The 8446-nt window shown below is 42.4% G+C and overlaps 1 protein-coding gene and 1 long non-coding RNA gene across 3 annotated transcripts in view; one reads left to right on the forward strand and one right to left on the reverse strand.

The window, feature by feature from the left end:
* LOC115191881 (palmitoyltransferase ZDHHC5) overlaps positions 1 to 2906 on the reverse strand; it is a 38273-nt gene extending 35367 nt beyond the window's left edge. For both annotated transcript variants that reach the window (XR_003877780.1, XM_029749875.1), the window contains exon 1: positions 2516 to 2906. The gene's annotated coding sequence lies outside the window, so the exon portion shown is untranslated. The remainder of the gene's footprint in view (positions 1 to 2515) is intronic.
* On the forward strand, positions 1264 to 7796 carry LOC115191882 (uncharacterized). Its single transcript, XR_003877781.1, has 3 exons — positions 1264 to 1603; positions 7474 to 7524; positions 7613 to 7796. It is a non-coding gene; the product is annotated as an uncharacterized LOC115191882 (long non-coding RNA).
* Positions 7797 to 8446: the final 650 nt, after the last annotated feature.

Genomic DNA, 8446 nt, shown 5'->3' on the forward strand with positions numbered 1-8446 from the left:
GTTATGTACATCCTTTCAAGCACACCCTTCTCATTAACCTGTGGTGAGTTACTCACAATTTTTGAGGAACAAATACGGTTCTATATGTAAGATGGTTAAATAAAGAGCAAAATGATTGATTATTATTTGTGCCCTGATCCTATAAGAGCTCTGTGTCACTTCCCACGAGCCGGGTTGTGACAAAACCTCACACTCATTCTTATGTTTAATAAATGTATCGTATAGTGTGTGTGTGTGTGTGTGTGGCAGGCTTACAATGATGGCAACAAAAAAAAAAAACATTTGAGAGTGCGCTGACCCTGGTGCTAGAGGGGGTACGCAGCTGGAGGTTGAATGTTTGAAGGGGTACGGGACTACAAAAAGTTTGGAAACCACTGGTCTACACGATGAGGTTATTATGGACAAAATAGAGATTATTATTTATATTTTTCCAACGGCAGTGAAGCATCAATCATGTCAGCAGAATAAGAAAGCAAAAAACATTTGTTTGGAAAGGAGCATCAAGCTCATCACGTGCAACACCCTGTGCAGTTCAGAACTTATTTCATCTGTAACCTAATAAACTGCATTCTTCCCCGAGTCCTAGCAGGAGGATCAAACAAAATATCACCACGTGACTCCAAATTTACTTCCATATGATGGATATACGAATATTTCTGCATAAAAGGCATTTCCACCGCCATTTCGTACATAATTCATTTTACCTACACAAAAATAGATTTTGTTTTGTCGGCATTTGGAAAGTTCACCGACGAATTTCCTGTTCCCATCAGGCCTGTAGTGACATGTTTTATCCAACATGTACATCACTCGCATTAAAAGGTTGGATGAAAACCTGGTTACCGTAATACATTAAAATCACCACTACTAACAACAACTTCTCCTGGACCAGGGGCAGCTGAGGAGTAGTGCATACATTTGCATTCAGATGGACTCTGCATGGACTCTGCGTGCGTATCATGATCGATGAGGTGGCAGAGAGGTCTCTCCCTGAGAGTGTATCATTCAGTCCCCATTCATCAGAATGGAGATTCATCAGATGTGTCCCAATTTCCTTTTGTTCGATACATGAGCAGAGCTGTAGGGAAGTCACTAGCTTCTATATCCATAGTCATAAACCCCACCCATTCCTACAATTTATCTTCTTCAAATTACATTTTAAACCTAACCCCACTGCTAACATTATGCCTAATGCCAACTTTAAATCAAGACACGTGTGTAGCCAATTTTGATGTTGTGGCTGTGGAATCTGACTGCTAGTGGAAACCAAATACTCTTAAATAACTTCCTCTCATCGTCTCCTTTTGTTTGATTCATGTACCTTCTATACTCCGTCTCTGAATGATCTTTCCTTCCCTTACAGGGAGGATCTTACTGTGACCTCACAGCTCATTTGCATCTTATTCACCATCCACTCTTTATCCTGCAAACTTCACAAGTTTCATGGTGGACCCTGCCTGCAGAAACACACCATCTAAATAGCTGAAGCAGAGATGACAATCATGTGTTCAGTCCTCAACAGGATCACCTGTCAAGTGTTGCCACACAAGCTATGCAGGCATGTACTGCTAGGGCTAGTCAACACCCCCACCCAAAACTACAGGTTAGTGTCTGGTCTGCCAAGGGATAGGCCTTAGTGCAGCATGTGATTTAACATTATGGGGTGGACATCATTCATGTAGTCTGACAAATGGTTGGATAATCTAAAAATGGGCAGGTAGGCTATATACAATTCTACCTTAATACTAAATCTGTAATACCGAAGCATCGTCAACCGATCGAAAAGGTTAGTTTGCGGTCACGTTCAGTGGAGAAAAAAAAAGCGATATGATTTGAACCCTTTCTCATTCTCTTTGACAAACCCCATTCCGCCTGTAATATTTTTGGGTGTGTATCGCTGCGGTTCCACTCTGTCACTCTTCTGTATAGGCCTCAAAACGGATCCCCGAACTCACTGTCTTGTCTAGGTTGAGAAAAGATACCTTCAAAGCTGGGGTCGACGCAGCGGCACAGCCCGATGTGTTCTGACGGTCCGGCCTTGCTCGAATCAAGATGACACACTAAACCACACTCGTTTGAGGTTAGCGTAATAAATATTAGTTAGACTCATATCGAGCGAGGCATGGTTGGCTGTACGGACGTTGACTCCGATTCAACAACTTTGCCCCGAAAATAATACAGACATTAACGTTACTGTCAGTACTGGCTAGGTGAGAGTCGGTTATGAGAACATTAGCGAACTATGAATTGACTAACGTTACTAGTCTATGACTAGCTAAAGCCCCCCCCTGTAAAATGTAGCTAGCTTCAGTGGTACGGAATGGAGTAGATATTTTGCAAGCAGGTTAGCCATTTCTGGTGGCTAACTTCTAGCTAGCTAGCTTGGAAACTGTGCTAGCTTTGTGGAAACACCTGAGCGTTTGAGCTACATAGCCAGCTAGCTACAGTAACACTAAGTTAGCTGCTAGGTTCCATTTTCACAACAGCATTTTGACAAACCTGGCTAACCATTTACCTGTAGCTATGTGGATTCACACCGGCTCCTTGAGTGAATAAATCCCAAAACGGTTGAATGTCCTCCGTTGATGGTTATCGTCAATCTAATCTGTTTTAATCTCCATACGAAGGTTTGGTGTTGGGTCCTCTGTGTTAGCAATTTGGCTAGATAGCTACATTTTCCTTCTCCATTACGGTACAGTATACGCCTAAAAGATAAGTATCTAAAGCTGCTCGTTATCACTGGTCGATGGCTTCGGTGCATGTGTTTAGATAACGGCTAGACGTTTTTTAATCGAAGACACGAACGATTGCACCAGGTAGATTGTACGGAGGTGCCCGAAGCCGATACATATTTTCAGGACCAACCAAGCGCAGATGTCCACGAACCTCTCTCCGTGAAGATATTGAAGTCCCGCCTCCTTCCTTGCTATTGGAAAGTTTATCTGTCAACCAAGAAGTGGAGTTTCTAGTGTACATTATGTGGTATGTGGCCAATGTACTACAGCTAGGGCTGTTCTTAAGCACGACGCATCGCAGAGTGCCTGGACGCAGCCCTTAGCCGTGGTTTATTGGCCATACCATAAAACCCCCGAGGTGCCTTATTGCTATTTTAAACTGGTTACCAATGTAATTAGAGCAGTAAAAATAAATGGTTTGTCATGCCCGTGGTATACGGTCTGATATACCACGGCTGTGTGCCAATCAGCATTGAGGGCTCGAACCACCCAGTTTATAACGGACCCTATACCATGGGCATGACAAAACATGTATTTTTACTGCTCTAATTACGTTGGTAACCAGTTTATAACAGCAATAAGGTACCTCAGGTGTTTGTGGTATATTGCCAATGTACCACGGCTAAGGGCTGTGTCCAGGCACTTGTGGCATATTGGCCACGGTTAAGGGCTGTATCCAGACACTGGTGGTATATGGCCAATATACCACAGCTAAGGGCTATTCTTAAGCACGACGCATCGCAGAGTGCCTGGACACAGCCCTTAGCTGTGGTTTATTGGCCATATACCACAAACCCCTGAGGTGCCTTATTGCTAGACCCTATACCGTGGGTATGACAAAACATGTATTTTTACTGCTCAAATTACATTGGTAACTAGTTTATAATAGCAGTAAGGCACCTCAGGTGTTTGCGGTATATTGCCAATGTACCACGTCTAAGGGCTGTATCCAGGCACTAGTGACATATTGGCCAAATACCACACCTCCTAAAATGATTGCTTAATTAGACCATTTCATTGATCCTTAAATGAAACCTCCACACCCGGGACACCGGGCCATGCAAAACGAACTTGCCCACTCATCAGTAGAGATCAAGATCAATACATCATGACATGTGCTTTTACTTTGTTGATCATGATGGTCAATCAATGTCCATACAAGATATCCTCCCAAAATTAATAACTGTATTTTGACTCCCAACACACGAATACAATCGGGTATTTATTGGGTAAGTGGTTTCAGCCTGGCTATTCCTACTCCATGATTGACAGGTAGGCCTTGACTGAAAGGGGGGTGTTTAAAAACCCTCTGACACACTGACATACTAAATACTGTGTGTGTGTGTGTGTGTGTTTACGGGCACACACACACACGCCAGGGGGATTAAAGCGACAGCAGGAGTTTTGGATAAGCCCACCATACCCCTCCTCTCCACACACATATCCTCACAAAGCTCATACATACATACATACATACATACATACATACATACATACATACATACATACATACATACATACATACATACACACATACATACATACATAAATACACACATACACACATACATACACAAAGCTGACCAACATCTGCTGCAGCACCACCAGACATAATGATACATATCTGAATCACACAATGCCATACAGTGTTTCCCCTAGGATTTCGTATGCAGCGGTGGCAAGGTTAGTGTGGGGGGTCCCTCCTCTTTGCCTTAGAGACAAAATATTGCTGTTTTAAAGTAACTGCCCAGTGTTTCCAGATTTATATGAAATATGACCTATAATTACTTACAATAAGAGTGGAATAGTTTTCATTCCAAAAAAATGGGAATTAAGTAAGTTAAAAAGCAGCTTTTCTGTGTTGGAATGGTGTGGGCGTACCCCAATAACAGAATGGTGTGGACTATACCGGTCATAAAAAATATTAAATCAAGTAAACTGCTGATTGGCTAGCTCATCCTTCTCTATAACGCTGACTGGAAAGCTCATCCTCCTGAGGAGGATTACCAGGCCCCCAGTGTCTGGTCTGGAGCTTGAAGTCACGAGCTCCGCTGGTCAGCAACTGCGTACAACCTAGCGGTGCCACAGCCCTGGATTTCCCTAGGAAGCCTATGTAATTATGATCGTCAGAACGGCCCAACATTTGTTTTAGACAGCTGTTTTGGGCTCTAATATGTGTTTATTCGATCACCATGATGAGTTCATTTAAAAGTTTGCTACAAACCAAGATAATTCATTAAATAGTGATCCATTCTGACTACTACATTTGTCGTCACACAGGACCACAAGCTGACACAGACCAATCATGGATGGGCAGGCTATGAGGAGGCTCGCACCCTCATGCACGCTCTTTGCACTTGGTATTCACGTGGTATTCGGTATTGACGCAGGTGTCATCTAGCAGCATTGGGTTGACTGTCTCAGGCAGGATGAAAACGACTACATCAGCTATGATCCTTTACTAGTAAAATTATATATGTAAAAAAAAAAATAGGGGAAACACTAGGATAGGTGGCTGACATGGGGGTGACAAGTGATTTCTAATGGTGTGCATTAGTGTGAGACAAGGAGAGAGGGAGTGTGTATATGTCTGAGAGGGAGTGTGTGTGTGTGAGAGCAGAGGAGTAGAGAGAGAGAGAGAGTGTGTGTACCGTAAACTCTTTGGTAGTTGGCACAGAGAGAAAATACAAAAGAGGGGAGAAACCGATAACAAAATGGATCTCCAGGATGAACATGCCAAAGCAATGCTTCCACGTGCCGGCGACGGAAAGCGATAAACGTGTGTGTGTTAGTACACTAATGAATACACTGACACACAGACACACACGAGTAGGGTATACAAAGTAAAAATATGTGTGTTCACCAATTGCTCCAATACATAACTTTATATTAGAAGATAAACAATATGCATAAAGAAGACATGCATGTAAAAACGTTACAATTTATGGCTATCTATTCCACGTTTGAAGAAATACAGAACCGTGGTTTGGATCAAGGTGTCAGTGCATGTGCCTGCTAGAGCGTTGGATTCCCGTTTCAGAGATGTTTGCTGCAGTCTTGTGGTAAAAAAACAGAATCGTGGCATGATAGCTACAGAAGACTCTCTGTTACAATGTAATAGCACTGTTATGTAATTGTATCACTGTGCAGTTTCAGGGAACTAATCAAGATAATGTTGTCTCAGCTTTATTGAAAGATACCTGACTGTATGGGGACGCCAAAGGGAATTCTGGATAGCCTTCATAAAGTAACCTATGTTCATGATTTGATTTGATTGATGTTGTCATTATCCTTAGAGATGATTATAAACAGTTCATAGACAGCTTTTTGGATTATTCACTACAAACAGTGGCTGACATAACAACCATCAGGGGCAGAGGTACATTTTATGAGTATGTTAGGAGTATGTTAGCCCAATAATGGACTAAGGGAGCCTAACGTTAGTCCTTATAGTCCAAGGACCTTGCATGTTCTGTTTAGAGGTGAATTGGCTCTGGAAGCCAAAAAAGCCAAATGCAGTACGGTTGTAGAAACATAAAGCCCTCTACTTTCATATCACATCAAAATCATTTCACAAATGCAAGATATACACTTACTGTACACTTTTTGAAACCGTGTTTTAACACAGTTGCAGCCGACAGTATTTTTCAGTGCCATGTTTGTGGCCTCTGTCTTCTGCTATGGTGAGCTTTCGATTTGTCACTCGTGTCGCAAAATCGCAGAGTTCAGCTTTCCCCAACTTTAGTCCCGCCCTGTTCAGCTCCCTTGCCCATTCTCGCATGGGTCAGCGGCCCATTCCACTTCTCTCACTTTCCTTCGATTGAAAGTGAATTGCTTCCGATGTTTCACAGAGCTATGCCAATTCCTAGTGCAAATGTCCCACTCTGGGCCTCGACCCGTTTGAATACATTAGGCTATTGAATTAGTATTTCATATAAAATACATTAGTGTGTTTTCAAGTACAGCCTGTCACGCTGACTGGATACCCCCCCCCCCCAGGTGTCGAAAGCATTCCACAGGTATGCTGGCCCATGTTGACTCAAATGTTTCCCACAGTCGTGTCAAGTTAGCTGGATGTCCTTTGGGGAGTGGACCATTGATACACACGGGAAACTGTTGAGAATGAAAAACCCAGCAGCACTGCAGTTCTTGATACACTCAAACCAGTGCCCCAGGCATCTACTACCATACACCGTTCAAAGGCACTTAAATCTTTTGTCTTGCCTATTCACCCTCTGAAATGCACACATACACAATGCATGTCTCAATTGTCTCCAGGCTTAAAAATAATTATTTAACTTGTCTCCTCCCCTTCATCTACACTGATTGAAGTGGATTTAACAAGTGACCGGCTCATAGCTTTTACCTGGATTCACCTGGTCAGTGTATGTCATGGAAAGAGCAGGTTTTCATAATATTTTGTACACTCAGTCCCTCTTCAGGTCTACCTGTATAAAAATCACTGTAGTTAGCGTAGGCTCCCAAAAGGCACCCTATTCCCTATATAGTGCACTACTTTTGCCATTTTACTATATAAAGTGATTTGAGCATCTGGAAAAGCGCTATACTTTGCTATACAACCGGTCAATTATTCTCTCTCAGAATAACTTTACAGTGTACAGTTTATGAGAATAAACATACCAATAAGAATCCTAAATTCATCCAAAATTATTTTATTTTTGGATTGATCATGTCTTGATTAAAGTCGTATGTGTATGTGCGTGTGTGTACATCATAGGAGGATGGCGGCTGGAGCTATAGGAGGACGGGCTCATTGTACACTGGAATGGTGAGGTTTTGTGAAGGTCAGAACTGTGTATGTGTTCTTGCATACCTGTGTGTGTGTGTTATACCGACCCTGTCCTCTCTCTATATAGGTGTAGTTTCCAATAAGGGACAGTTCCCCCAGCCTCCAGGCAGCAGCCTGGCCCCTTGTGTGGCTATGCCCAGGACCTGGTGCCCATGCTCAGAGTCATGGGAGGGCCCAACGCTGGGGGGGGATGTGGGATGATAACAGGAGCTGAACAGCTGCCACAACAACAACAGAGAAAGCTACAGAACCAACAGGTACAGCTACACAGCACTGCTGTATTTAACCATACAACAGGAACAACTACACAACAGAAAGGAACAACTACACAACACTATCATATAGAATAGAAAGTACTTTTTTATGACATTTTTTAGTATTCAGATGACAGTTGCAAAATGCGTATTAAAGTTCACTAAAACGTCAGCTAAACTGCGACTTTACATCAAGAGTAAGTCTTACTTGCTGGTTTCCCAGACACAAACTACTGCGTGGGCTTAATCTGGGCAGGAAACAGACCCACAATCTCATAAATGTAGCTGACTCTTATCTGGTGTTCTCCAAATTCACCACTAGGGGAAGGTATTACTCAAATGACATACATCAAAAGCATTATTATGGCCAGGAAAGTACTTATATTTATCATAAATATGCATAATATTTATTCACGCCTATAGTGTCCCTGTCTTTACAAGTCTCCAAGATGCATTAAGATATCCTAATGCTATTTGTTTGTATGTAGGGCAGACAACTGACTACTTTGTATTCCAAATTTTTGTTGCAATATTGGGTTACATGAGTTTATGTGGCCCATTCCCCCCCCCCAGGAAGGCATTTTCTGCACTTTTTGAGTTCAGGGGCTGTCTCACAGTGTCTATCAATTTAACAACTTGCAGTACAA

The sequence above is a fragment of the Salmo trutta genome, chromosome 4 (assembly GCF_901001165.1).
Source record: "Salmo trutta chromosome 4, fSalTru1.1, whole genome shotgun sequence".
Taxonomy (NCBI): Eukaryota; Metazoa; Chordata; class Actinopteri; order Salmoniformes; family Salmonidae; genus Salmo; species Salmo trutta.